We start from the raw sequence: 27625 nt of genomic DNA, 5'->3' as shown, positions 1-27625 counted from the left end.
GAGATGAAGGGACAGGCAAGACCTTCCAAAGTAACACCTAGAACAGAGCTTAACCCAGTTACTCCTGCATTGAGCTCAGTAAATTCCAACTGGGCAGAATATCCAAGAGAACATTCATACTGATTTTAAGAGCAAAGATGAAGATTCCATGATTTCTCTCTGCAGCTTGCTCCTCGCTATTTTTTATTATTATTAAAAAAAAAAAACCAAACACGAGAGGAATATGCTCCAGTTCTACTTTGAATCTAGGTCTGGCATCCCAATGCTGTTTTTCTGCACACATGCACTCACACCCCGAGGAAATTAATTTGTAGATTTTTCTCCTGGTGATAGCAGTCCACATACTAACAAAAAATCATACAAATTTCATTTTTCTGAGATTAAAATATTAACTTCATTCTCTTAATCTTGTGAGCTAATTCTAAAGACACTGATGCAATGATTCTGTTGATTTCTCCATTCTCCCCAAAAACATTGAACCCATTCTACCACTTTTTTCTACACCTTGATCAGTCTTTACTGAATGCAAAAAATAAAGCTGCTGTGAACTGGGTGGGGAGGGGGTGGAAACAAAGGAGAAAAAGAAAGTAAACCTAGTTTATGTCCCTCAAGACAAAGAAAACAAGGGCAGTTAAACTGTCCCACAAATGCAGAAACATGACCGGCTAAACACCAGAGAGCCCAGAACCAGATGCATCCTGTGCATGCTTCTGGCCAGACAATCCTTAGATCATCACAGAAATAAGACACCATTTTGGACAAGAACACATGAGAAACAAAGGTTGCAACAGCGATTCCACTGGATTCATTGCTCAGGAAAGCCTTATTTTCCTTTGTTAAAACAAAATTGTCTTACAGTTAGGGGAATGGGTTAGAAACAAACAGCCTTGCCATTTAAGCTACATATTTCCAGGGTTCAATCAGGAGCTCATACATCAGAGCTGGTCAAGAAATTGTGAAGCAGCCGGTCTCATTCCCAGCAGAAGGCAACCTGCCTAAGTACAAGGCATTATCTCAGCTCTCTGCTCTAAAGCCAGGTGCATCAGATGGGTGCTCAGCCCCCCTCCACACTTCAGCCCCCACAATACCTGATCTAATGCTGCCTGCCTTCATCAAAGCAAAGCCAACTTCAGTAGCGCCCATTTCTGTGGGCTCTGGGCTCCAGCACGTGGAGCTGACATTGCCAGAGATGGATTCTTCTTGTGAAAACCATGTCCTGTTTTGCTACTGAACCTTGGCCCAGCAAAACTCAGTCTTTGACACATCTCCACTCTCTCTACCACTTAAATATCACTGACACATATAATTAACACCAGGTCAAACATACCACTCAACATTTTAGAGAATGTGGTTTCAGCTGTTATAGTGAAGCCCTTAGATTGTGCCAAAGATGCGTAAGAGGCACCAGGACATAGAACAGGGTCAAGAAATACTGCAGAAAGTTTTTCACCGAATCAGTGAGGACGTTAATTTGTATTTTAATTGCTAACTAAAGGAAAGGGATTTCTTAGGATTTTTGTCTCTGTACTGATATAAAAGTATTTACACACAAACAAAAAATGCCTATTTTTATAAACAGTATAAAATATTACACAGGCTTAAATAATATCTAAAACCATCCAAAAATTGGACCTAAAGCTGAACAGACTGTCATCTTGACCCCCACAGTTAGTCAAGTAGGAAAATCACCCAGGGAAAACAAAAAAATAATACCATGAAAAACAGTCAACCGCAAATTCCCTCCAGGCCTGCTCGAGTCCAACTGACATACCTCCATTCCTTATCAAATAAAATGCCCAGTGCCTCATCCCGAGACCTGGACAAACAATCAAGTGAGAATATGCTAGGAAACCTCAGCAAATCATGAAGTTAACAAGACAAGCAGTTGCATTCCCCAACATTTAGCAGCTTCAGTTTGCAATTTATTTTCTTTCTGTCCCATTCGGCACTGCTCAGCCCCAGGACTTTGTGCCAGATGTGAGGATCAACTGGTGAAGCCTCCAGCTGGAGCTGCATCGACAGGCACATTAGATGAGCACAGCTTCTGCTCTACTTGTGGTTAAGCCCATCCAGAGGGGGAATTCCCAGAAATCCCAGATGCTGAAAATACAGCCTTCCCCAAGAGAAATAGAAATATTTTCAATATGTTTCAGAGAGCCAAAAAACTTGTTTGTTGAATCAGTGTCTGATTACACTCCCAGTTACACCTGATCTCATTCACCACTCATTCACCACCTCCAAGAAACACCTGTAGCAAGTCACCCCACCTGTCCTAAACCAACCTAGCTAGATAAGAAAAACAGAAAAAAATCGAGCTTCAAAAGCAGTTTCAGAAACTATGAAATGCTACTTCTGCCACCCTGGACCATTGCAAGCAAATTACAGCCCCGCATACATTGCTCAATAGGTTTGTTCGCCGTGAAAACCTCAGGTTCTGCAGGTGGCTTTCTCCTGTCCCATCAACATGCATTACTACGTGGGACAATTCAGCAGACAACACAAATACATCCAGACCCTTAACTTCAGAAGGCTTCCAACCACTGTTTTTAAAGGTCCACACAATGCAGCTAAACAAAATAGTGCTTCTTTACAGCTAAAAAAAATACATATTACAATAAGATTTTCTTTTGAGTAACAAATCAAAACAACTTTTTAACCTTCCCTTTGACAATATAAAAGTAACTGCCATCCACATCACATCTCAGTCCTCAAACCTAGAAGAGAAGCCCTGTTCATCAGGCAGGGACAAAGCTGCCCTAAGCAGCACCACAAAGAACTTAGCCAGAATGAGTTTTTGAAACATGACTGGAGAACCAGGAACAGATCACAACATTTACCCCATTCATATAAGCTCCACATGGGTACAACAAAGCAATAATGATAAACATAATCAGCTTCATCTTCAGACTCTGCTTTTCAAGAATACTAAATATTTCTTACCTGTGAGCCCGTGGTACAGGTTGGCTGTCTGGCATAGCTGGTGGAGCTTTCTCTCTTCTTTTGGAATAAAATGTGCCCCTGTGTCCTTACCTTGCAATCCAGTTTACAGCCAGGCACTGCTGTTCTGTTTGACTACTGATCCCAGCTGCTGGCATCCCAGGGAGCCTGGGCAAAAAACAAAGCAAAAACCCTTCACATGCTGCCCAAGATGTTCCTCTCCCTCAGACCCCAACCATCCAGTTCTGCCAGTCACTAACACCTTTTTAAAAGCAAGTCCTGGTGGGTACATGGAACATGGACTGCCCTGGTAATCGAGGCTTAAAAGCTGCAGCCAGCATCTCCTTGCAAATGAGTAGAAGAACCTAGAACAGGTTCTCCCCTTTCTCAAATGACGCCCCATGTGGAGCCTCCTCCTCAAGATGGAGGTCAACACTCAGGCTGATTTTATTAGCTAACACTTTTCACCTGAGAGTCTCGTAACTAAGCCCAAAATGGATCTGCTGTTGGTGCTCACTCATTACTGTCATATTGCTGGCACCTGGCCATACCCCTGCACAATAAAGCAGACAAAAGCACAGAGAAAATTATGGAATGAGCTCTTGGAGCAGCAATAGGCTCATATGCTAGAGCTGCAGACCCTTCATTTGCAAATCAGTTTTGGCTAACACTATGGCAACTGGGCCACAAGAGCCTTCCTTCTCCAAGGGGACAGGCAAAGCAGCCCCATTCTCATTGCTTATTTTTTCATGCTCAGCACTAAAAGCTTTATCCAGACCACAATTATTTCATCAGTGACTTATAGCATGGGCAGGTTTGGAGGATCATCAGAAAAAAAGACAGATGTCAGAGTTTTCAGAAGGTAATGGAATGACTTCTGAGCATACAAGACGAATGCAATTTAAGACCCTCGGGCTAAACTGCAAATATTTTGCCAAAGTTGGTTTTAAAAAGTAAAAGGCTCATTCCACAATACAACTGTTTCCATCCCATATACTTCAAGTAGGAATAATGCTTATTCTCTAAAAACTGTTTTATAAATACTTTTATCAAAAAGCCAAGGGGAGAAGGGCTAATCTTTTTATAACACCTTTTTTTCTTCTCTCCCAGCTCCTTTATCTTTCCGTTACCATTTTAGTATGGGAAAAGAGGAAATACCAGTTATACACAAAAAGTTCAGTTCATGTTTTTGGGTTTTTTTAATTCCATTAAAAATAGCTTCAGAAAGCAAGTAAAACATTTTTTCTTCCCACAAAACACTCAAGTTTTCAAAAAAAAAAATTAAAAAAAAATCCAACCAGATTCGCTTACTCAGTATTCAGTATTAACCTGACTCTCTCTACAATTAGGACTCCACATTCAAAATCCTTCTAACAGAGGCATAACAAATCAACATTTAGCTCGTTTATTGTTACTTGCGAACTCAAAAAATTCTGCTTTCCAGCTAAAACACCAACCTGCATTCACAGCCTCAGAAGAGCTAGATCCGAGGTCAGGATCCCTAATCCCAAAGCCTGCTTTAATTTTATAATCAACAAATCCACCACTGGTGGATATCACAGAAATTATTTCCGAAGTAGCAGAGCGAGATTGCTTGCCTAATTGGAGGACAAGCAGAAGAAAAACTCGTGCAGACTTTGCCAGCAATCAAAATTTGCTATTTTTCCCCTCCGAGCAGGGCACACACCTCCATCCTCTCCCCACACTCAGCACCTCAAGCTGCAGAGCACAAGGTGCTGCAAATAGAGGGTTATCTATAGGAGAGGTGCCTGTAGGTGGGGGTTGTCATGCCAGGGGTGGGGGGGGCCTATTGTGATGGGGCAGCTACTGTTGTGAAATGGGGCTAACACACACAGAGAGTGGCCAACGGGCTGTGATGGACAGCACGAGGAGCATCACTGCCCTGGCTCCTGAGCTCTGCTGCTTTAACAACCTTCTTTAAGCACCTGGTCCAAACTGATGGCACCTGCTGCCCACTGCCCTAAAGGCAAAGCCAGGCTGCTCAGTTCTTCCCAGCAATACTGGTCCCAAGTTACCGCCTCCCAGTTAGGGGGTGCTTGGGCTAAACCCTTGGCTGGGCTGTTTGTCTCCACAGCATTCAAGAAATCGAGGACTCTAAGCCAGTTCCTACAACGATTAAAGTCTCCAGTCTTACATCCAGTAGAACCCACACTAAAACTTCTGCTGAGCCTCATCCAAGTGCTGGCCTAGGAAAGCAGGAGAAAAATTCCCCTGTTACAGTCTGCAAAAGCTGAGTTGTAGTTCATGAGTGCTGCAGATTTATCAGAAGAGATGGGAAGCGTTAAGCATACCTTGACCCACTCTCCCCTCCACGCTGAGCTCTGCCACACGCTGAGTTTAAACTAGGTTGGCCACAAGCCTTCTGGATGTAAGCATGGAAACCGCTCCATGGCAGCTGAAGCCCAGCCAGGCTTTGGTAGGCTCTGTGTGGTATTTCTAGGGCTTTCCAACCAGAAGGGATCATTAAAAGCTGTGCTTTTCAGCATGTGCACTAGGAACTGGGAAATATAGCGTCTCAATGCTGCAATAGCTCACCTAATAATTTCATGTTCCAAATAACAGGGTTCTGTCTCCTCTGTCCCCAGAAGCAATGATCAGGTATAAAGATAGAAGGACCAAGATATCAAAAGGGTCTCCTCCAGCTCCACCTCCTTGAGGCTGTCCTGTATAACCCTGGGGAAACAGACCCTGAACTAAATCTTTTTGGTGTCCTGGCACATGGCAGCTCAGGCACTAACAGGATTTCCAGACAACTGCTGCATTCTCCTGAGAAATCAGCACCCCCAGCCTGCTTTACCCCTAGAAATACTCCAGCCAAACCATGCATGAATGGATGTTCAGAAATTAAATGCCAAGTGGTGCTATAGCCAAAGCTAAAATCTGTTTTCATTACAATGAGGTGAAATAAAAAGCTTTATCTACCCGCAAAAGAAGATATCTAGAGAGAGAGAGAGAGAGAGAGAGAGAGAGAGAGAGAGAGAGAGAGAGAGAGAGAGAGAGAGTGTGTGTGTGTGTGTGTGTGTGTGTGTGTTTTCTTTTTTTTTTTTTTTTTTTTATTTTTTATTTGTCTCTTCCCTGGGACAACATATGGCAGAATAGTGGAAAAAGCCACTTTGCTCCACAACTCCCTTGTGAGCATTGTGTCCCTCTAAAGACCATGTCCAGACTAAGTCAATTAAAGCCAATTATTTCCCTTCTATGCAAATCAGGTTCTAATGAAGCCAAGAACAGCTCAGTGTTGCCAGAGTCAGGGGAGAGCAAGGATGCCTGTTGGCATCTGCCCTCTGCATGATGTCAGAGCTGTGAAGATGCTGTGGGAGCCAAGACCTGTGTGGAGCAAGAGAGGAGGGTGCAGACATCAGGGGAAAAGGATTGGGGCAGGCAGATAACACCAGTGGGTGAGCTCAGGGCTTGATCTCCAGCTGCCACTGCAGCACCTCTGCAAGAAGCTCTCTCACTCATGAGACACCCTGTTTTACAGCCATGAGGTCTTCTTCATGTTATTTCAAGCACAGCTGGCATCCAAATACCTTTTTTTACAACCAGATGCAAATACACCCAGCCTTGCTACATATGGACGCAGATTTACTGGAGGGTGGTGGGGAGAGGACAGCATCCCTGACTCACCCCCACATTTGCATTGCTTAGTGTGGTACGTGTGCTGCTGCAGCATCCGTATGTCCTTCCCCAACTCAACCAGCCCTGGCTGTGGACACATGATGGATCAGCTGGGTTCTGGTGGCTTTTGCAGGAGGATGTCAGAGGGTTCATTCAAGGATATCCAAAATATTTAAAACATACTATTCCTTCACGCTACAGAGGCTTAGGAAATACTGCTGCCCTTTCCCTACACAGTATAACAGATGTGGAGTCAAGAGCTTGAATGCAGCTTTGAACCATTGCTGTAGATGCATCAGCTTTACTGGTTTCCCCCAGGTCTCTACCGCATTGTGTCTCACACAGCCCCTGATCAAAGCCAAGGGAAGGATAAACAGCACAGACAGTCTGGAAACACTAGATATTCCTCCCTTTCTGCATGACCGCCATGGGCTTGTCTTCCAGGGTTTCATAGCTCTCCCTGGGCTCAACCGTTCGTTTCATTGCTCCATGCTTGGCCTCTCCTCTGTCCTCCCCATGACTCCTCACAGTCGGGGGTCACTGAAGCTCGAGCTGCCAAGCCTCCCCAAGACCCCATCCCTCATTCCCAACCCATGAGTCACTTCCTCTCCTCAAACCTCACCTTTCAACTTCCATTTTTCATTTGCTTATGATTTTTTCTTTATCTCCATAGGGTTTTTTGCTCTACCCCATTCAGCCGCAACCCTGTTGGTCCAGGTGGGAGTGCTGCTACTGGTCTCAGCAGCAAAGGGAGGGGTGTGAAGACACCACATGAACACACAGAGCTAAATCTTCGCTCCGTGCAGCACGGTGCCAGCCCCTGTAGAGACGGGCTGACTCACAGCAACTGAAAATCTAAGCCATTTTGCCATGGTCACTTCGGGTTTCTTTTCTCTCAAGAAAGCATCATTATTGCATGATCAAAAGTGGGTTGGGAATTGAAATAAATCCATGAAAAAAATAAAAAAGTTCAAATTTTTTCCCATTTCATATGCTTTGTAACTGGCACCTTTTTTCATCAGTACTTTTGTTGAAAGTCTTGTTATTTTTTGAAACCATCAGGAATACGGCTTTTGGTAAGAAAATTCAGTGTCTGGCCAATAAAATAATTATCATCAGGATTTCAAAAAGCATAGTGAAAAATCAAATCTAATTTCATTTAAAAAGATGAAAATGTAATTCATGCTAATACGGTTTCTTAAAGTTTCATTTTAAAAGAGCTTAAAAAAATTGGATTTTGCCAGTGAAACACCATAAACTTTTAGCTCATCATAAAACCACACATGCTGCAGTTTGGGGGGTTTTGCCATCCTCAGCCTTTGGCAACCAGCAGCAAAGGAACCACTGAAGGGCAGGGTCCAGCCAGGGCTCCTGGCTCAGCGGTCTCGGATGCTCTCATCCCCCATGTCTCTGTCTTATTTGAAACATTGCCTCTTATGTGGTGCCTTCATTAAAGTAATCCTTATTTTTCTTTCACTGTGTCAGGTATGAATAGGTAAGTCCTCTGTGGAAGCAGTGGATGTTCAACCAAAATGAGCAAAAGCATGGGCAGCCATGGGATTTTAGCATATGTAATAAGCTGTACCTACGGTCAGAGCAGAGATAAACCAACAGCAACTACTGCCCCTTGCAAAACTCCACGCCTGCTTTCATCATCCTCCTCCTGGGCTCTTCCTCCTTTTCACCCTCAGATCGGTAATGCTCAGTGACAGTCAGTGCCATTTCCCCACAAACTTGCCACCTGAGCACTCTCACCCCTTCACCAAGGGGATGATCTTGCCCAACTGAGGTTCTTTCTCCTGGGGCTTCTTCTGAAGGTCTCAGCCTCCACCCATACCTCTCCAGCCAGGCATCTCTTACAAGAAGCCACAGGACAGAGACACCTCTAGGAACTCATGAAGCAGCGGTTGTACATCCACAGCCACTCCAGGAGATAATAGCATCCTTCTTAAGCTATACCACCTCCCAACAGTAAGCTCAGACCCCTCAGATGCTGCCCAAGGCCACGTGTGCAGATTGGGAATTACAGCATGTCCAGTACAAGGTCATATGGCCACCAGCCCAGGCCCTTGACCAAAAGACAGTAGGCTATACTGGGATCTGGGGTTGCTTCTCAGGCTTACTAGTGGCTCACGTACACCCCAGTTTTCTCCCCTTGATTATTACACCAACCATCCCCAAACAGTCTCCCAACACCTTCCCCAATGCAAAGTCCAACCCTTTGCCAGGGTTTGGTCACTGGCCATGCTTGGGCTCTCCCTCATCACCACTGGGGTGGTGACAGATAAAGACCGGGGAGCAAAGAGTGAGCCCTGTCAGGGACAGGGGACTTGCCCTCCCATGGATGCTCCCCTCCATCCCTGGTGACCAGGGCCTGTGACAAGGCAGGGGGAGCAGGGAACCAGGGACAGACTGGGCTTGGGATGGTGCTCTGGTGCCTGCAGTCACCCCGGGGAAGCACAGTGGCATGAGCGTGTCTTCCCCATCCCCAGCTCAGCAAGCCAGAGATGAATTACTGGGGACAGCTGAGACAGGAGGCAAATGGCATCACGCTGAAGCCGAACAAGGCCTGTGACTGTGCGCTGTGGGATCCTAAATATTTGGAGAGCAAAGGTCAGGAGAACAGGACACTCAGTGATGATTTTCTTCCCGCCCCCACGGCAGGGACATGGGGTTGCTATGCCTGGAATGACCCTGGACATTAGCCTTGATGGGTCACCCTGGGGTTCAGTGGTACCCACAGGCAGGTCCTTGTTCTCCTCCGGGTTCCGGCTGCCAGTGGGGCCTGGTGTGATGCCCCCCATGTGATCGGTCAGTATTTACTATTTACAACAGACCTGGTGTGGTGCAGCCTGAAGCCAGGAGAAAGGTGTCCGCCGGCCACGCTGCATCCTTGGTGGGGCATGGTAGGAATTGCTGCCAGGCAGCTAACCCTCCTTGCCACGGCTCACGTGCCTGCTGGCCAGGCCCCCCAGCCGTTGCCAAAATAAACACTCGGGCATGGCAACACTGACATTTGCTTCCCACAAACAGGCGCTGGGAGAAGGAGGCGGCTGTGTTATTTTTTGCAGGCTGGTCACGAGGTAGGAGACAACCTGCTCAACACAGGGAGCTTGGGATTGCATCTGCCCGGTGACTTGCACCCCAGCTGACCACCTCCACACGGATCTCTTCCCCTGCTGAGCCCACCACCATATTCCAAGCCTTGGCAATGCTCCTGATTGTCTCTGCAAGGTTAAACATCTCATGCCACACTTTGCTGTCCCCATGCCGGGATCCCCAGGGCAGTAGCACCACAGGTGGGAGGATGAGTGGGGCACAGCAGCAGCAGGTATGGCCCCATCAGGCAGGCACCCCTCAGCCACCTACACACAGCCCACCGCTCCCCCCAAAAGAACGTCCCTCCACCAAGGGGGTCACAGTTCTGCATGATGCTGGTGACAGCAGCAGTCCCCACGGTTGGCTGGTGGCTATCACTGGGGTGTAGGCGGGGGCAGCGAGCTGGGATTTCACCTGCTGGCTCTTTTCATACTAGGGGAGGTTAAAAAGGCATCTGGAGGGAGATTAGAGGGGTGAAGAAGTTGAGCTAAGGGTCCTGCTAGGGGAAGGGTCAGTCCATCATATCAGCATGGAAAGTCCTTTTCTGCAGATTTTCTACTCAGTTGTCCCAAGACCAGCTGGGTGGTGGAGAGGCAGCCCTGTCACTGGTTGTTGTGTGCAGAGCTCACCCTGGCCAGCTGCCGCCCTGGCTTCTTCCCTCCCCCAGAGGCTGTAGGAGATGTGCACACAGGGGATCCCAAGGCCACCCACACCCCAGCCCACACCCAGCCCACCCGTGGGAAGGGGCATCCGTCAGACCTCTGGTGGAGAAGGGGTCACTGGGACACTTCACAGGGGACAGGGAGAGGTTTTGATGAGGACACCCACCCTCGGGTGACGGCTGATGCTACAGCATTTCTCACCTGTCCCAATTCCCTATTCCCACCCCTTCTCAGGATTTGGGAATAAGGTCAAATCTGCTGACAGAGTGCCGGCATCCCTGGGATTTCCCCTGGAGGGATGGCTGGGGACAGAGGGGAGTCCCTGGGAATGCAGTGCCAGTCAATTTTATTCTGGGAGAAATGCCAAAGCTGAACACAGCTGCTGAAACAGGGGGTTTCCTCACGAGCAGGCTGCTATCCCACTGCCCCTGCCCTGGGCGGAACGCTGCGGGGAGAGCAGGGAGACACTGCATATCCCGCTCCTGCACCCCAGCCCCCCCGGCACAGGGGAGAAGCATCAACCCCCCAACGCAACTGTGATCCCAAACTCTCAGGGCTGTGTAAGCATTGCTGTCATGCTCATTAATTATCCAGATAATTCAGCTCAGCGTAAAGTGAAGGGGTTAATTTTTCTGGTTATTACCCCAGCCAGGTTAAAGCATCTGGAAACAACTCCCACATTCTCAAACTGAACTGAATATAACAGGACGAGTTGCAGCAGCAAAAGGTCAGACTGTTAAATCACACGTCCTTTCATGAACACACACAGTGCATTACAAAAGTGCTCAGGAATCACAAGCCTGGACAGGGAAACTGAGGCACAGAGCAGCAAAGCAGCATCCCCCAGGAGCTGACCACACGTCTGCAGCCTCACCCCCGGCACCACCCCGGTCTCTCCCTGGGTGGAAAGGCCGGGCAGCACTCCTGCTGAGCAGCCCAGGGCCCTGTCCCTTGAACAGCAGCAGGCAAAGCAGTTCTGGAGGGTATTGAGGGCACACAGCCCTCAGGGCCTGTGCTAGGTGCGGGCAAATTCCTTGAAGCCGCTGGATGCTTCTCACAGCTGCAGAACAAATTCAATAACAATACCATGAGCAATGCCTTTTTAATAGGCACGAGGTGAAAAGAACCCAGCGAGTCAATATTTGTGCACGAAAACAAAATAAGCCGAGCTGTTAGCACAGAGGAATGCAAGGGAGGCCGGGAGGCGGTTGCGGTAATTATTATTTCATCTGCCAGATAGCCGTGATCCTGCCCGCTGCCTCCTTCCCCCCTGCCCGTGCTGCCTGTGCAGAGGGAGGGCAGGGGAGCGGCAGAGATGGGGCAGAAAGAGCAAATGTTTTGGCCGCAGCATCATCGGGCGTGTGGCTGGGGCTGGCTCAGCGCTCTGTCCGTCCAGTCCGCCGGAGGGTGAGTGCTGCCCTGGCCCAAGTATTTAATGTCAGGGGCTGGAATGTGCTTAACACAACATTTTACAAGGGAACATTAGTCAAGCATCCGCACTGACAGAGCGGGTCAGCGATAAGGAGCTGGCGCATGGGAGCTGCAGGGAGATGGCTCTTGTTTCAGGTGGAGGAGGGCAAGGACGGCAGAGAGTGCTGAGGCAGGCTGAGGGGGGACAAAATGGGCCAGGCAGCCCCACTTTTAGCCTAGCTCCCCTGACAAGCATCACACAGGTGTGTGACAGTGCCACGTTGACAGCGGGGTCTCACTTCATGCACTCCCCCAGCTACTGCATGTGCTGCCTGAGAGCCTTCCTTCAAAGCCCCTGCAAGGTGGGAATTGGGGAAACCTGTCCCAGACCCGCTCCCTGTCACATGCCCTAGTTTGCAAGAGTACTGGTATCTGGCTGTCCATGTGTATTAGGTACAGGTAGGAGATTTTTGGTAACACAGCTCAGGCTTTGCTCCCTTGCAGCGGGGTCTCTCAAGACAGCCACTTCCACCTGAACCAGCACCATCAGGCCACGGCAAAGAGCATCCATCCCTAAACAGCAGGAGGGAGATGTGCCACAGCCTGGAAATCACCCAGAAATTGAGTTGGTGAAACATTAGTCAGCTCTGCCTGCAACCTGAAAAGGCACTACCCCCTATCTATTCCTAGAGCTATCCTTGTTCATTAGCCTTCTTGGCCCCCAGGCTTAAAAAAATCCCCCAGTGTCATGACTCCTTAATAAGATGTCATCTTCAGTCATGACAAACACGAGCGCTCAGTAAATAATAGCCCTGCCATGTAATGTCATTCCTCTCCCATCTGTTGTAGTAATGACTGTGCCTCGCTCACCTGCCACCCTCTCCCGGCTGCTCTGGGCGGGCAGAGCCGAGCCAAGCTGGTGCTGCCCCGGTGGCACGGCGGCTGGGCTGCCCAGCCCCTCCGACAGCTGCCGGGCTGGGTTTGGGCAGGCAGGGCAGCCAGCCCTTCTGCAGGGCAGGAGATGTGCTCGGACACGGGTGGTGCTGCGCGATCCAACGCGGGAGAGGGGAGCACGGCCCTCCGACATGCAGCCGCCCCAGGAGATGCAGAGGGGCCTCCTCACCCGTTTCCCTCACTCCTTATTCTCACATTTTCCCCCTTTTTATCTTTCTCTTTTTCATACTATCTTTCTCCTGTCTCTCTTTTGTCTCTCTCCCTTTCCTTTCCTTTCCTTTCCTTTCCTTTCCTTTCCTTTCCTTTCCTTTCCTTTCCTTTCCTTTCCGCTCCTCTTCTCTCCTCCCCTCCCCTTCCCTTTCCCTTCCCTTTCCCTATTTGTCTATTTCCCTGTTTCTGTTTCCTTTCCTTTCCCTGCTGCCACAGTCCCATGCCTCTGTGCTCAGTGCCTGCAGACCTGTTTGAGCACAGTCTCTCTGCTTTCACTGCAAACCCATTTCCAAAAAGCTCTCCAAGCATTGCCTAAAGGACAGAACAAAGCTGAAGGAGTTTGGAAAGCTCACCTCAGGAGTTTTGGAACAGAGTTCCCCTTCTCCCCCCATCCTCTCCCACTAGAAAGCCTTAACCCCTGTGTGCCTCAGTTTACCCATCTGCACATCTGGATTAACGATGCCGAGCAAACCTGTTGCCTTGGGGTGGGTTTTTTTCACACTGATTAGCTATGGGCACTTAACTCTGCTCCCCAAAAATCCACATCCTCTCTGAAACACGAAGAAGAGACACTACAGAGCAGCTATCGCCCATCACTGCTTAAGCCCTGTTTCCCCTTTCCCCACCCCGTGCCCGTTACTGTCCCTTGGTGTGGCCTCTTGCAGGGGCAGAAGGGGCAGCGGCATCGGGTTGGAGTTGCAGAGCAGAAGTTAATTGTTGGTAGCAATTAAAAAACTAATTTAAAAAAAATAAAAATTGTATAGACTAAACAAAGCTGTTTGCGGGAGGGGGTTTCAAGCATGCGATGTCCTCTGTCTTAAGTGAAGGTGCAGGCAGACTCTGCCTTTACAAGATGCTTTTTTTGCCCCCATCCCTTTCCTGCGAAACCTGGGTTACACTGAGCACGTAAAGGCTAGCAGGACGTGGCAGGGCTGTTTGCCGTGAAAACTAATAGGGCCATGCCTGCTTTCATCAGCAGTGTAATCAGAGCCATGGATAATGTTTTAAAAGGCACAACAGCTTCAAGTGCAAGCAGGGATTTATTAATGAAATCGAAACGACGCTTGAGCCTTTGCAAGTCTTATTTTAAGAATCTGAAGGAGAAAGGAGAGAGCTGGCTGGCTGGGTGGCCAGGGAGGTGAGGTGGCCACAGCTCTGCCACTGAGCAGTGTTGATGAGGGCTCACGACACAGCTGGGCTGCTCTTCTTGCTCTGCCACAGGTCGTCTGTACAACCTGTACAACATCACTTGGCTTCACTGTGCTTCAGCTCTTAGCCTGCACAAGGGGACAAAAATCACTCTATCACAGCTCTATAGAGAGATTGTACTTCTGTATAAATAAGAATCATGCTCCAGGGACACTTCCAGCCTCTGCAGTCCTTCCGGTGCCCCAGCAGGACCCAATGGGAAGCCTAAGGGATCCCACAGGATCTACCAGTTACTTTGGAGAGCAGCTCTGGGACCTTCTCCCACTTTGGCACTGCCACATCACAGCAGCCACGTGTAGTGGGCAGGGACAGGAGGAGAAAGGAAAAAATGTCACGGCAGGTGGCCACAGCAAGCAATGGATGCCCTGATTCCTAGGAACTCTGGTTCTGCTACAGACCTAAAGTCCATCCCATATTTGAGGTCCCTGGTTTCTGCTGTCTTGAAACGGAGGCACAGCAGTGGCCTGGTGCCAGCGCTGGAAGGCTGAATTCCCAGTTTTGGCTGGCTCTCAGTGCTTCTAATGCTACTCCATTCACTCAAATAGCTCCTCTGTGCTGACGGACAGAGGATATCTCACCGGTCCTCAGCTAGGCTGTGGAGGCCACAACACAGCCAGCTCCTTTGGGTTCAGGAACAACCTGAATATGACCTGAAAGGGCATTTGAAGGCTGAATTTGGTGCTAGGAGGAGAGGAGACCATGCTCCCAAGAGCATGGAACATGTTTAGAGACTCTTCCTCTACCCCAAGCACAGTGTGGCTGGTCAGCAGAGGTGAGCTGTGCAGAAAAAATAGTTCTGCGTCTATTTATCTCTTTTTGAAAGAGAGGAAAGCCTGCAAAGTGAGTAGTTTGTTTGGAAAAAGCCTGTTAGAGAAGCTTTCTTGGCCTCAGATGCCCTTACCATCTGCACACATAAGAAACCCTTCATAAGGGTCTCATTTCCTCTTTACCTTTTTTTATGTAGCCCATAATAAGATCCCTAATTTTAATGGACTGTATGGATCTCACTAGCAGGGAATGGCTCCAGCAGAGAGGTTTAACCTCCTGTTTCAACAGGACCAACAATGGAGCTTTCGGTCCCTTGCTCAGCTCCACTGCAAGTGCTGGTGGGATTTCTGCAGCCACCCCCACCAAAGCCTTCCCTAGCTGCCAGGAGATGCTCGGGTGTAGGTGTCCCGTGTAGTGTTTATGGGAACTCACCGCTCTCCCTCAAATGCTTATGAAGCAGTACATGAAAAATTAGCAGTACTTTGCCAGATTGAAAGATGTGGAGGGAGCTGGGCTTGCCCAGTCAGAGGAGAAGGCTGATGGGTGGTTATAGAGAAAGCGGAGACAGCACTCTTCCTGAAGCTGCATGGGAGGCAATGGACACAAAGCACAGCAAGGGAAATTCTACCTAAATATTAGAAAAATAATTCCCAGTGAGCCTAGCGACAAGAGAATTAGAAAAGCACATGGCAAGATGACTTCTCTGGGTTGATATGACACCAGGGGAGTGCTAGTGGTCTCGGCTGGGCAGCACGCCAGATCTGGATCTGTGTTAAAACCCACTTAACGGCTTGGGTGAGAGGCAGGGGAGGGCATACCCCAGCCCAAAAGGTGTTATGGTGTCCTTTGCTTGGGGCACAGCTCAACTTGAATGTCAGCAGCCTGGCTGGGATCTCAGCTGGGGAAAGCAGCGCACAGGAGCTGATGGAGCCGTGACACCAGATGGGAGAAGGCAAAGCCAGGCAGCGAGGATGCAGAGAGCACATGTCAGAGCATCTGGGCTGGTTCCTGACAGCTCCTTTCTCCCAGAGCTCCTGGATAGGAGACAAAACGTGATTTCTTGCTCCTTCCACTCAAAGGCGGCTGTGAAAGTCTGATTTATGCTAAACACTCTGGAAAAGAAAAAACCTTGGCTGTGGAACCAAGTTCAGCTCCCAGCCAGGAAAACCTTGTATGGGATCAACAAGTTTTAACCAGGCAAATCAAATCTGGATCCAAACAGAGCCCTGTTTCATGACTTTTGCCTCTCCCTTCCTCACTGCACAGGACCAGGCTACCTCGTCCCTGAACAAGCCCTCACATCCATTCCCAGTGGCAGAGACAGGCCAGGATGTTATAGACAGCTTCTTTTCCTTCTTTTCTTTTTCCTTCTATTTTCTTCTCTTCTCTTTTCCAAGGCACAGCCAAACATGTCACAGCTCCGTCTTTCACGGAGATGATTCCTAGCTGTCAAAACGTAGTGGAAGAGGTCCGCCCACCCGTGAGCCAGTCACCAAAAGCTGTGGCTGGCTGTGGCCTCATGCTGCGTGACCCCAGGCAGTGCAGAGGAGTGCTCAGGCCACTGGGAAGAAGGAATTGCTTGACTCAGTCACCAGCAATGAAGATGGGCAGATGATCTTTTTTATCCATGCCTTTGCTTCCCCTGGTGAATGCAGCAGACCAAAGGCCACTGTATGTACTTTTTCCCCAGACACACCGTCTCCTGGATGACCCTGGAAATAAGCTGTGGGAGCAATCTTTGGGTGCTATTTGGGGTGTCTCCAGCCACAGCAATAGCAAATCCTCACCCTGCCATTATACAGGTGAGACCAATTCCACAGCAGTACTGATGCACCATGGAGAGATGAGATGTCCCATCCAGGCCTGCTCCCAAGGGGAGAGTCCAAGGAGCCTGGGAGGCCCAGAACCTGCTGTCTAAGCTGGGACTCACTCTGAATCTTGTGCCCGACAATCTGTCTTTCGAGGCAGGTACAAAGGACCTGAATAGGTCCCTGATGCACCTGGACATCTACCTGAGGTGCAGAGTGACAGGAAGAGAAATGATGAATGTAAGTTGCAAAAGGGAAAGCTTTGGTTAGATATTAGGGAGAAAATTCACCCTGGGGGTGGTTAAACACAGGGGACCAGAGAGGTGGGGGAATGTCCATCCTTGGAGACATTCAAAACTTGGCTGGACAAAGTCCTGGGCAACCTGATCCAAGTTGGCTCTGCTTTGAGGGCTGCTGGACCAGAGACCTTCAGAGGTTCTTTCCAGCTTAAATTATCCTGTGACCTACATCCACAGCACTACCCAAGATGCTCTTGCATCATCTGGAGTTCAGTAAGTCCATCTGGGCTTCTGCTTCTAAATAAGCAGGATCCTAATTCTCCCTTATGATTTAATCCCTTAATTCATTTGCCATAATCCTCTAGTATGTGGCTGGAGGAAAAGGAAACAACACAGCAAAGCAAACAGAGAAATGCAACAAGTGCCCCCGAGAATAGTATATTACTCCTCTTCTTTCCTGTTTGCCTTCCTGCCGTTCTGCTTCCATGAAAATTTGTGGGATTGCATCCAAAGTTCCAGCATCCCCTCTGCAGCAGTGGCTGGGGATACACGCTTAGAAAGAAAATAGCAGAAACAGTGAGCACAGAACGATCCTCTCCCTGCTGCACCCTGCCAACCTCTGGCAGCTGAATCTTCAAGGACATCTGAAGCTAAAGGCCACATCCAGACTCGAGTGCTTAGGAGTTACCATCTGAGAAGCTGCAAGCGGAGTGAAAGCTACAGCAGAGTGAGTTTTACAAGGTACCCTGGGGAAAGGAATTTCCTCTTCTTCATGGGAAACAGGCTGCCCGGTCCTTTCACCAGGCACCTCACTATGCCCTCTCCCACTGGTCCCAGCCCCAGCTCTTGGGGTGGAAACTGGAAGGGGACCGGCATCACTGGTAGATCTGCTTATTGCTGTGGGCATTGCATCCGATCCACAGACAAGGAGCCCAAGTGTTTCCTCCCTATTCTCCCTTTCCTCTTCTTTCCTGTGCTCCTGATCTCACGGTGATCTCAGGAATTCACTAATAAAAGCTGTCTCAGGGGTAAAACACAAGCTCCCTTCCCTTGACAGGCAGCATCAGGATGCTTCTCGGCAGCACTGTGACTCAGCCCCGCCATTGTTCGCCCGGAGAAGTGCCATGCGCCTTTGCGGCGTGCATTCACGTTGAAGAGCCCTTTGTAGACAATTTATCCACCAAGCCAGAATGGGAGCATTTTTACACTTTACTTTTCCGTTGTGCTGCCAAGGGAGACCTCCCTGCATGCACACATGCACATACACACACCTGCACACACACGCACATACACACCGGCACACACATGCACCTGCACACGCATGCACACGGAGAGCAGAGCCTGCAGTAGCAGCAGCTGCCGCAAGCAACCTGCTGCTGCTTTAGAACACCACACTCTGTGCTGGTAAGGGTGCTTCTCTGGGGGTGCTGGGCACCCTGGCCCTGCTTCGGAGTGCTGGGATGCAGGAGGTGAGTGATGGGCACGTGCACTACTCACAGCAATGCCAGGCAGTGGGTCCTGATCGTGGGGACCCTGTCAAGGACATGGCCCAACCCCACGTGCACACCCGCAGTTCAGTCACAGGTGTGCGTGTGCCAACAAAGCGAGGGCAGCTTTATGCCAGACCTTTTCTCCTCTGACCTCTTCGCTTTCAATAGCCCCCACTCCTCTGCTTCCTCCCACGCAGCACCAAGGCTGTGATGCTGCCTTGGCAAAGGTTGTCTGAGGAGCTGGAGGCATGTGTCCATAACCTCTGTTTCTTCTGAGGTGTGAGTGAGCTGAAGTGCAGCTTTATATAGAGGAAATATATATATATAATAATAAATATATTATATATATATAATAATAATATATAGAGGATATATAGCTTTTTATAGAGGAAAATAAACTACACGCATATTCACCACTATTGCCCACTAACGAAGCACATGGTGGTGGTAGGAATCCCCCTTCGTGGTGTTTCTGGGTACTCAAAGTTCATGCAGGAGGCATCAGCTGCAAGAGGAGAGCAAGAGGATGCCTCTCCTGCCCCCATGCTGACATGCGGGGATGGCTTAGAAAAGAAGGCAGTGGAGTTTGGAAAAGAAGCAGAAATATGTATTTCCCTAATAATCTGAAAACTTCAATAAATGTTTTGCCTCAGTAGGACATAGCTGAGGAATCTGGGGACCGTTGCAGGAGCCAGCCACTCTGAGAGGAGAAAGTGAAAAGCCAGTCCAAGTGCAACAACTGCCAGGACAATAAAGGGATCTGAAGTGGTTTGAGGATAGGAGGGGGTTTTGTCTCTTCAGTGTTGCTTCTTGGTTAATATTTACATGTCAGAACCAGCAAAGCACACCTCCAGATCATGCACAGGATCTTTTTCTCCTTACTTGGGCAACAGAACATATAGGCAGGACAATTGTGCAAACAAAGATGAGTGCCAAGCCCACCACACCGAAAGGAAGAAATAAAAATACCAGTTATTTAAAACACATGTATTAACAGAGGGGTTCACCTCTCCCCTGCCTTTGTGCTCTGCTGACACAGCAGAGGCAGATGAAAAACTTTGCTGGAGCATCAGGCTGGCCACAGCCCCCAGAGGATGGAGGTGCTTTGCTGCACCGATCCCTGGCCTCCCTGGGCTACCCATCGGCACCTGCACTGTCACCCACCATCACCCATGCTGTCACATGCACCTTTCTGCCCCAAAAGGTCCTGTGGAGCAGGGTACAGATGCAGGAGGAGCTGATTAAAATTCCCACCCTTCCCCTGCCAGTGAGAAGTACAACTTTGATTAAAATTGCGGGGGGCAAGGTGAGGTGGGTGCAGTGTCATGATACCTGATGTGGGAATGCTTCTCTGGTGGCTGAGCCTCATCTGCACATGGTTTGCAGCATCTCCCGGTTACAGTGACAGATGACTGCCCTAAAGGGACAGGACCCAGACAAATCAACTTCATGCCAGCAAGGCTGTAGCTCTTTCCCCTTCCCACGTCCTTCTCCCCACCCTCCCTCCGCTTTTCAAATGCATACAAAAGATTTCAGCCCAAATGTTCCCAATTTGGGGCTGAACAGCATTCCCAGCTTTTGTGCTTTGTAAGGGGGGTGGAGGGATGTAGAACAGCAAGGGACTGGTGCCACCCAGCCCCTTCCCACAGCCTGGATTTGCACCAGGAGGCTAAACCCTGAAGAGAGGTGCCAGGTCCTGCTCAGGGCCCTCCATTCCTCAGGCAATTAATTAGAGTGATGTGATCTGGGTGCTTCAGCGCGCTGTGAGGAGGGCAAGGCAGGGCCCTCAGAGAGATAATGGGAGCCAGAAGGTCTTATCAACTTTTTGGAAGACAGAGTCAAGCCCTTCAAACAAAAGCCCTTGAGGGAGCGGAGAGGATCTTCCCTCAAGTGTCAGGCATGTTTCAGCAGTTTATAAATACCACTGTCCTCCCTCTGCCACGCTTGGCCTTGCAGAACCGGCTGCATCTGCAGCCCTGGACCTGGTCCTGATGCAGCTGAGCACCTGAGCGTGACTTGGCATGGGGAAAGCAGGATCAGGCCTCAGGGGGTGGGTGGGTGTTTTTCCAGAGGCACCTTCAGCTGCCATTGCTTGGTTCAGCCTTCTTGGGTTTGAGCTAGGGATTTTTCCCTACGCAGACCAAAGAAGGGGTTGAACAGAGCTCACCTTTCCGGGGGCAGGACAAGGCAGTCACTTGGCTGGAAAGGGAGCAGGATCCAGCCCTTTCTTTCTCCTTTCCACCATTCCTGATTCTCTCCTGCACATCCCACTGCTAAAAGCGCTGTCCTGCTGCAGAGCCTCCCCAGGCACCCCAACGATGAGCTGTGAACCCTAATGATGGGAGAGGGGATCACGGTGTCAGACCAGGACTGATCCCAGACACGTTTAGGGGCTTCGCAGGGCATCCATACTGGGGACTCAACACACAGACGTGGGGTCACCAGCCCCATACCCTCCCAGTCCAGAGATGAGACTCTCTCCAGGTCTCTGCTCCCCATGGCTCCACCACCCAGCCCTTTCCCAGGTGATGCTCTGCTGAGTGGGATTCCCTGGGGGACACATGGGGAGATGTAACCCCCCAGACCTGCTCACCCAGCATAACCCCGTCCCTCAGACCTGAGGGACTCAAACCTGCCAAGACCTGCAGAGGATGGGAAAAGGGACTAGGGTGTTCCAGGGTAGTCAGTGAGCCCCCACAGACTGAGGGATGTGTTAGATCTAGTCTCACCTTTGCCAGGAACAGGAGGACTTTAGCAGCACACCGTCTTCTGCTGGCTGGGCTCACTGCTAGTAAAAGGATCTGTGTTTAAAAAAAGAGTAAACAGAAAGGTCCTAGGACTGTTTGGCACACAGGCTGAGAAGAAGGGGTGAGCACAGGTGTTTTCCTGAGCAGCACTAACACCTCTGCCCTCCCCTTGGGGATCCCAGGGAAGGAGGTGGGTTTGCTGCTGGTTGCAGTCCACATCCAGGCGGCAATTGCGGGGCATTGCTAGAAGGGGAACTGAGCCCCCTGCCCTGCTCAGCCCAGCTCCTGCCACCAGTCAAGGGCAACAGGGTGATGTGGGAAGGAGCTAAGCACAGCTGAGTTCTCGCAGCCCTGATGCAAGGCACCTGGGGCTGGTGCCACCAGTTACCAGTGGGATCCCAGGTCTGGGTTTCCCCTGGATCCACCTCCTATTTAAAATCGAGGGGGGCCCACCCCAAAAGGAGTGTGAGGTGTTGGGGTTTGCTGGTTTTATTTCTCCAGTCCTAGGAACAAAAGGGGAATCCGGAGATGGAGGCTTGAGTCCCTGCAAGGGCAGTCAAATCCCACCTGGCGATCACGTTTGATCCCCCGGGGTGAATTTTGAGGTGGGCTCAGCAGAGATCCCCAGAACCGCACGGGGACCGGTGGTGTGGGCGGGCTCCCGGGAGCTCGGTTGGAGGGGTGGGACGGGGCAATGGGTTTGCCAGCGATGCCCCCCCGAGGGACACCGGCCAGCCCGCCCCGCGCCGGCTCCTGCCTCTGCCCCCGGGTTCCTCCTAACGAGGTTTCCAGCTCGGCTGAACCCCTGCGTTGCTTTCAGGACCGCAGCCGGCCGGAGCTGAGCGGGGCTGGGGACCGGGGGGGCCAAAACCGCCGTCCCCATCCCCCGATTTCCCTTCCCAGGATTATCGACGGTTCGGGTTACACCAGACAAACGCGAAAGCGGAGCAAGTTTGGGGTCGGGGTGCAGAAAATATATGTCACTGATTCATGGAAAGACGGGGGCGGGGGTAGTTGAAAACCCTGTGGCGATGCTCCCTTTGAAAGGGGGCGGCTGGGGGCTGCTTTCGGCGGTGGTCCCCGCGCCCTGTGCAAGAGTTTGTGATGGAAAGTCTGCAAAAGCCATTAGGACTTTTGTGCTGGGGCACTAGAAAAGCAACGCAGACACCACTCACTTTTCTAAATAAACATTAGTCTTAAAAAGTTTGCACTGCTGACCCCCGCAGCTCTGATTACTTGTAATTCTCTGAACCATATTTTAAGGCTTCAAACTTTTTCTTTTTCTTTTTCTTTTTTTTTTTTTTCTGTTGCGGGTTTTGTTCGTTCCTCCCTGCAGCCGTGCCACAGATGTGCCGCCGGTGCTGTGTGCTCCGGGGGCGGCGGGCCGGGCCGGGGGCCCCTGCCCGCCCCCCGGGCAGGTCCTTATTCCTCAGCCCCGCAGCCACAGCCCCTCCACATGTTCAGCTGCCTCCACGTTCCCTCGGAGAAGCTTTTTCTTCCGTTCTTCTGGTTTTGGTTGTTGGGTTATTTTTTTTGAGAGAAAGGTTAGGACCACACTCGCTATCCTGGTGCAGAGATGCTGTTCCCCTCTTAGGGCTCCCCGGGAGGGCAGAGGCATGCGGGGCTGCGGCCCCATCCCCACCAGGCTGTGCCCCGAAACAGCCCCAGGACCCCTCCTCAACCCCCCCCAAACAGCCACATCTCCGCAGCGCGGCGGAGGCAGCTGCTCCGAGGTATCATCAGTATAATTGGAGGGGTCACATGTTAAATCCTCGCTGTTGTTCGCGGTAATGTAGCTGTGTCCCTCTGTTGCACATTTACCGATTTCTCTCAAACCAACCATTGTCACAAGGTTCATTCCAGGAGGAGTGATCCAATGGGTTGCCACGGCAACTATAATGACATTAAAATAGAGACGGCAGCCGCGGCCCCCCCCCCCCGGGCACAGCCCTCCCTCCCTCCTTAAAAACAGGCAACAGCCCGGCAAAACCCCGCACCTTTCCCGCCGGGGCAGCCCGGGAAATAACACCCGTATCCAGATGCAAACAAGGGGGGGGGGGGGGGATAGTTATTTAAACCTTCCCGGGGGCAAACAACTGCAGCGCGGCGGCAGCTGCCCCCCGCGCCCGCGGAACGGAGAATTCACCGGTTCTGGGCCGGGGGGTGCGGGCGGCTGGGAGCGGGAAGGAGCCAGAGCCCATCCCTGCCCCGGGCGCCCACCGGGAGCGGGGCAAACGGTACAAACCTGGAGGTTACAAAGCCCCCGCCGAGGCACCTGCGGGTTGGGCAGTGAGACCCTCTCCCTCGGCCCGGACCCGCGCTGGAAATCCACTTTTCGCCACTTGGTTTTGGGGGAAAAGTTCGTTTCCGATTGATTTGCTTTTGTTATTTGTTATCGGCGCTTTCCCTCTTTTTTATTTTTCCCCTCGAAATTTGGGGCGAGGAAAAAAAATGTTTAAAAAAAGGACTCGTGTTTCCTATTATCACAAGACACATTTCCCTCTCGATGAATATTTCCCATCTGTTTTGTCCCGGGCACATAAAGAAGGGCGGCCAAGGAATACTGTGCAAAAGGAAAATTCTGGGAATATCGATTATAATATCAGATGGATCTGGCGGGGGGCTCCAATATGTGCGTTTTCCATACGGGAGAATGTATTGCCTATCTTTCGTCACCGGCAGCCGATAGGCAGCGCCTGAAATCGAGCTCTCCGGGATTTCAGCGACGCTTTCTCGAATATCTTTCCCGATCTCTGAGCGGGACCGGGAAATGAGTCTTTTCTATCAATTTCTTGCCTTTTTTTTTTTTCTTTTTTTTTTTCTTTTCACCACGGGAGCAGGAGTTTACCTGGCAAGGACGGAGGGGAAAGACCAGACAGCTCCTCTCACAGCCGTGGTTCCATTTCCTCCACCAAAATGTGCCCGACACCTGTCTGCAGTTGGGGTAAATCTCCACCCGGGTCAGAGCCCGCAGCGTGCCCAAGGCTAGCAGCGCCAAAAAAAAAAGGGAGATTCGGCGCAACCCGACCCGGATCCGATCCGCAGCCCGTTCACACGCTGTTTGCGGCGGCGGATCGGCTTCCTGCAGCCGGCCTCGACGGCAGAGCTGGCGGGACCGGCTCCTGCGCCCGCACCGGACCGTCCGCGCCGAGCAGCTGCAAAGTGCCCGGGGCCAGACTGGGGGGAAACTCCGGGGTCCCCCCTCGGAGCGCCCGTCGCGGGTGGGGAAGGAGCCGAGGCGCTCTGCGACAGCGACGGCGGGGGTCGGGGCTCCGGGGTCTGGGGGGCACGGCTTGGCCCCGGCCTCCTGAGGGGCTGCACGACCCTCCGGAGCTGCCTCCCTCGCATACAACCTCTGCGCTGCCGTGCTGCCCCCGGCAGCGGGGGGCACCCTATTCCTAATGCCACCCACCTCTGAGCAGACATGGGGGGGGAGGGACACGAGGGGACTCCCGCAGCCTGGCCACATGTTCCCCACCTCCGTCTGCAGATGAGAAACGCATTTGGGTTGGTGGGGTCACACACAGCCGGGGTGGGCGGCATCGCCAGCCGCGGTTCCCCGAGGGGAGCCGGGGGTGCGGTCTCCCCCAGGAGCTGGGGCGGGGAAGAGCGGCCGGAATGTGGGGAAGGACCAGCCGGAGCCGCGGGAGAGACGGAGAGGTGGCCGCGGGTGGGTGTCCCCTCCCGCAGGGCTAACGGGGGGTCTCGGCCCCCAGCCACAACTCTGGCTCCACGGGGCAGAGCGCCGGGCATGAGGCACCCTCCGCGGTGCGGCGGGAGGGGACCCCCGGGGCGGGGGGAGGCTGCCGGGGGCGCAGCCGCGGCTCCGCTCGCCACAGTTCCCGGGAGACCAGAAATGCCCTTTCTCGACGGTCTTCTGAGCTCAAGAGCCGTCAGAAACGTCCTTCTGAAGTGATCCTCTTGGCAAGGGCTTATCGAAAGGGAGACACAGAGCAGGAGCGTGTCCAAGAGGAGATGGGAACGTTGTGGGGCGGGGGAGAAAACGAAATTAAAAGCAAATCAAAAAGTAGAAAGAAAGAGTGAAAGAAAGGTGGGAAAACGAAATTATCCTCCTTGGGAAACGTGTGTGAGCTTCTCTTCAGCAATGCAGAAGGGAGGCCTTTCCACTAGGGTGGATAAATTTACTCGTGTCCCACATGACCGAGGGTGGGAGACCCGGAACGGGGAGGGGGGGGGGGGGGGGGAAGAGAAAGGTCATGGGACTGGGATTTGGGTTGTAAGTCACAGAGGAGACGTGGATTTCAGTGCCGGGATCCGCGTTAGGTGGCAGCGGCCTTGCATTTTGCAAGAGAAGTAATTAAATAGGGAAGGAAAAATAAAATAAAATTTAAAAAAGGGGGGGGGTTCAGAAATAACCCCAGTAAAATCTCGGGGTTAGCAGTGGGAAGGTGTGTTTGGGGGACACAGAGCCAGGAGAGCATCGCTAGGGAGACCCTGCACGCCTGGGGAAGGGGTTGTCCCCCGCACCTCCCGGCCGGCGGTGGGTGCTCGGCGCTGCACCCCGCACCGGCTCGGGGGGCGCCGGCCCGCCTTGCCCCGGCTCCCCGCTCCCGGCCGAGCCCTGCCCGCTCCTTTTGTTGCCTCTATTTTGCGGCCACGTCTCTCTCCCGGGAAGAGGAGATCACAAGAGCGCTGGAGGCGGGAGGGGGGCCAGCAGCGCCCTGCCAGCCGCCTGGCATCCCCCTCTCCTCGCCCCCACGCACCCTGCCGGGTCCTGCCACGGAGCGGAGTCGCGGTCCGAGGGCAGGGGGGTCCGGCTGGCTGGACCCTGGCACTTTTTGGCCCCGTCCCCAGACGGAGGAAGTTTTTCCTTCTCTACTTACTTTGTTCAAATTTAAAGCGACAGCGGCGGCTCCTCCGTCCCCGGCCTCCCGTGGGTGCGCTGAGCTGCGGCCGCGGGTGCCCCTAGCACGGCACCTTTCCTACACCCAGGGTCTTGCCCTGTGCCTCCCCCCCTCCCGCCCCCTCTTCCCAGCATGGGGAGCACCCCAGGTAATCCCGCCCGAGTCGGGGGAGGATTCCCACGGGTTTTGCAGGGAGTCCCGCTGGAACCAAGGGCTCCCGTGGGCCCCGCAGACGGCTCTGCTGCTGAGGAGTGACCCGGGGGGCAGCGGGGGCTCATTCAGGTGACACGGACTTGCCGAGACCTCCACGCTCGCCTCCGCCTGCGGGGAAAAGGGGAGTATCTGGGAATTTTTGCGAGACTGAAAGGAATCGCCGGTGTTGGTTCAACGCGTTTCAAACCGCCCGTACTAACGAAAGAGGAACGTAATTTCACTTAAAAGGCGAGTTAAAGCGGGGAAATCGAAATCTGATCGAAAGGGATAAGAACAGCCCCGAAAAGCGCCTCCCTGCCACCCTGCGGCGTGGACCCCGACGCTCGACACCCAGAAAGGAGCGGGGAGGCGGGGGGGGGGGCTGGAAAAACACCACCAGTTCGGTAGCTAGAAAGATCCCGAGGCACCGACACGAATCCCCCCTGTAGGAACGGACACAGAAACTCATGACACCCCTCCGGGCTCCCGGCCGACCTCTCAGCGGGGACATCATCTCCCTTGCCCGTTTTCATTCAGGTTTACCAGACCTGCTTTGGTACACGAAGGGACGAATAATTATAATTCACTCCATATCCGTCCGTATCATTTACCCGGGCCCCAGGGGAGGGTGCGGGCAGGCAGGGCGGTTAGGAAGCGAGGCAGCCCGCCTGCCCGCCGCTGGGAAAGGCCGCCGGGCTCCGGGATGCGCCGTACCGGCGGCGGGCGGGAGAGCCCTTCCCGGGCGGCGGGCGGCGCATCCCGGTACCGTCGACCCGAGAAGATCATCAGCACCTGACTGACCAGGAAGGGTTGGAAACTCGCGTGAAACCCTGTAGCGAGTGTTTTTCCTCCCGGCCGGGATCGCGGCGTCACCTGTTGCTGCCACGGGCTTAAGGCGCCGAGTTGCATTTTATTTAATTAAATAATAAAATGCGAACCGATCCCGCACGGGCACCGGGCTCCGTCCGAACCCGGGGGGAGCAGGAACCGGCACAGGTTCGCCCCCGCACGGCCCCCCCGGTGAGCGCACCGGCAGGCCGGTGAGGGGGGGAGGACGGGGGGGTGCTCCCGGGGCCGTCGTGCTGGGCTCGTGGAAACGCGCCCTGAGCTGCCCCGCAGCCCCCCGGGCACAGGCAGGGGAACCGCTGAGCCCCGGGGTGGGGGGCGGGTGGGGGGCCGGAGGCTCCCCTAGTTCAAAGGAGGGGAGGCCCCCGCCCGCGGCGGCCGGGCCAGATTCCCGGGAGTGGACGGAGCTGGAAACCTGGAGAGCGCGGGAAAGCGGCCCCCCATGGACCCGAGCCGAAGCGGGTGAGACTGGAGAGACCGACAGGGAGAGAAAGAGGGAGGGAAGAAGAAAGGGAAAGAGGGAGAAAGAGAAAAAGAGCAAGAAAGAGAC

The 27625-nt window shown here is 52.2% G+C and overlaps 1 long non-coding RNA gene across 1 annotated transcript; it reads right to left on the bottom strand.

Moving 5' to 3' along the window:
* Window positions 1-19756: 19756 nt before the first annotated feature.
* On the bottom strand, window positions 19757-21427 carry LOC114016166 (uncharacterized). The gene is made up of 3 exons (XR_003560482.2): window positions 21155-21427; window positions 20593-20757; window positions 19757-19842 (listed from the first exon to the last, which is right to left on the bottom strand). It is a non-coding gene; the product is annotated as an uncharacterized LOC114016166 (long non-coding RNA).
* Between the last annotated feature and the right edge of the window lie 6198 nt (window positions 21428-27625).

This window comes from Falco cherrug, chromosome 12 (assembly GCF_023634085.1).
Source record: "Falco cherrug isolate bFalChe1 chromosome 12, bFalChe1.pri, whole genome shotgun sequence".
Lineage (NCBI taxonomy): Eukaryota > Metazoa > Chordata > Aves > Falconiformes > Falconidae > Falco > Falco cherrug.
This window is presented reverse-complemented; position numbering and strand designations above follow the sequence as displayed.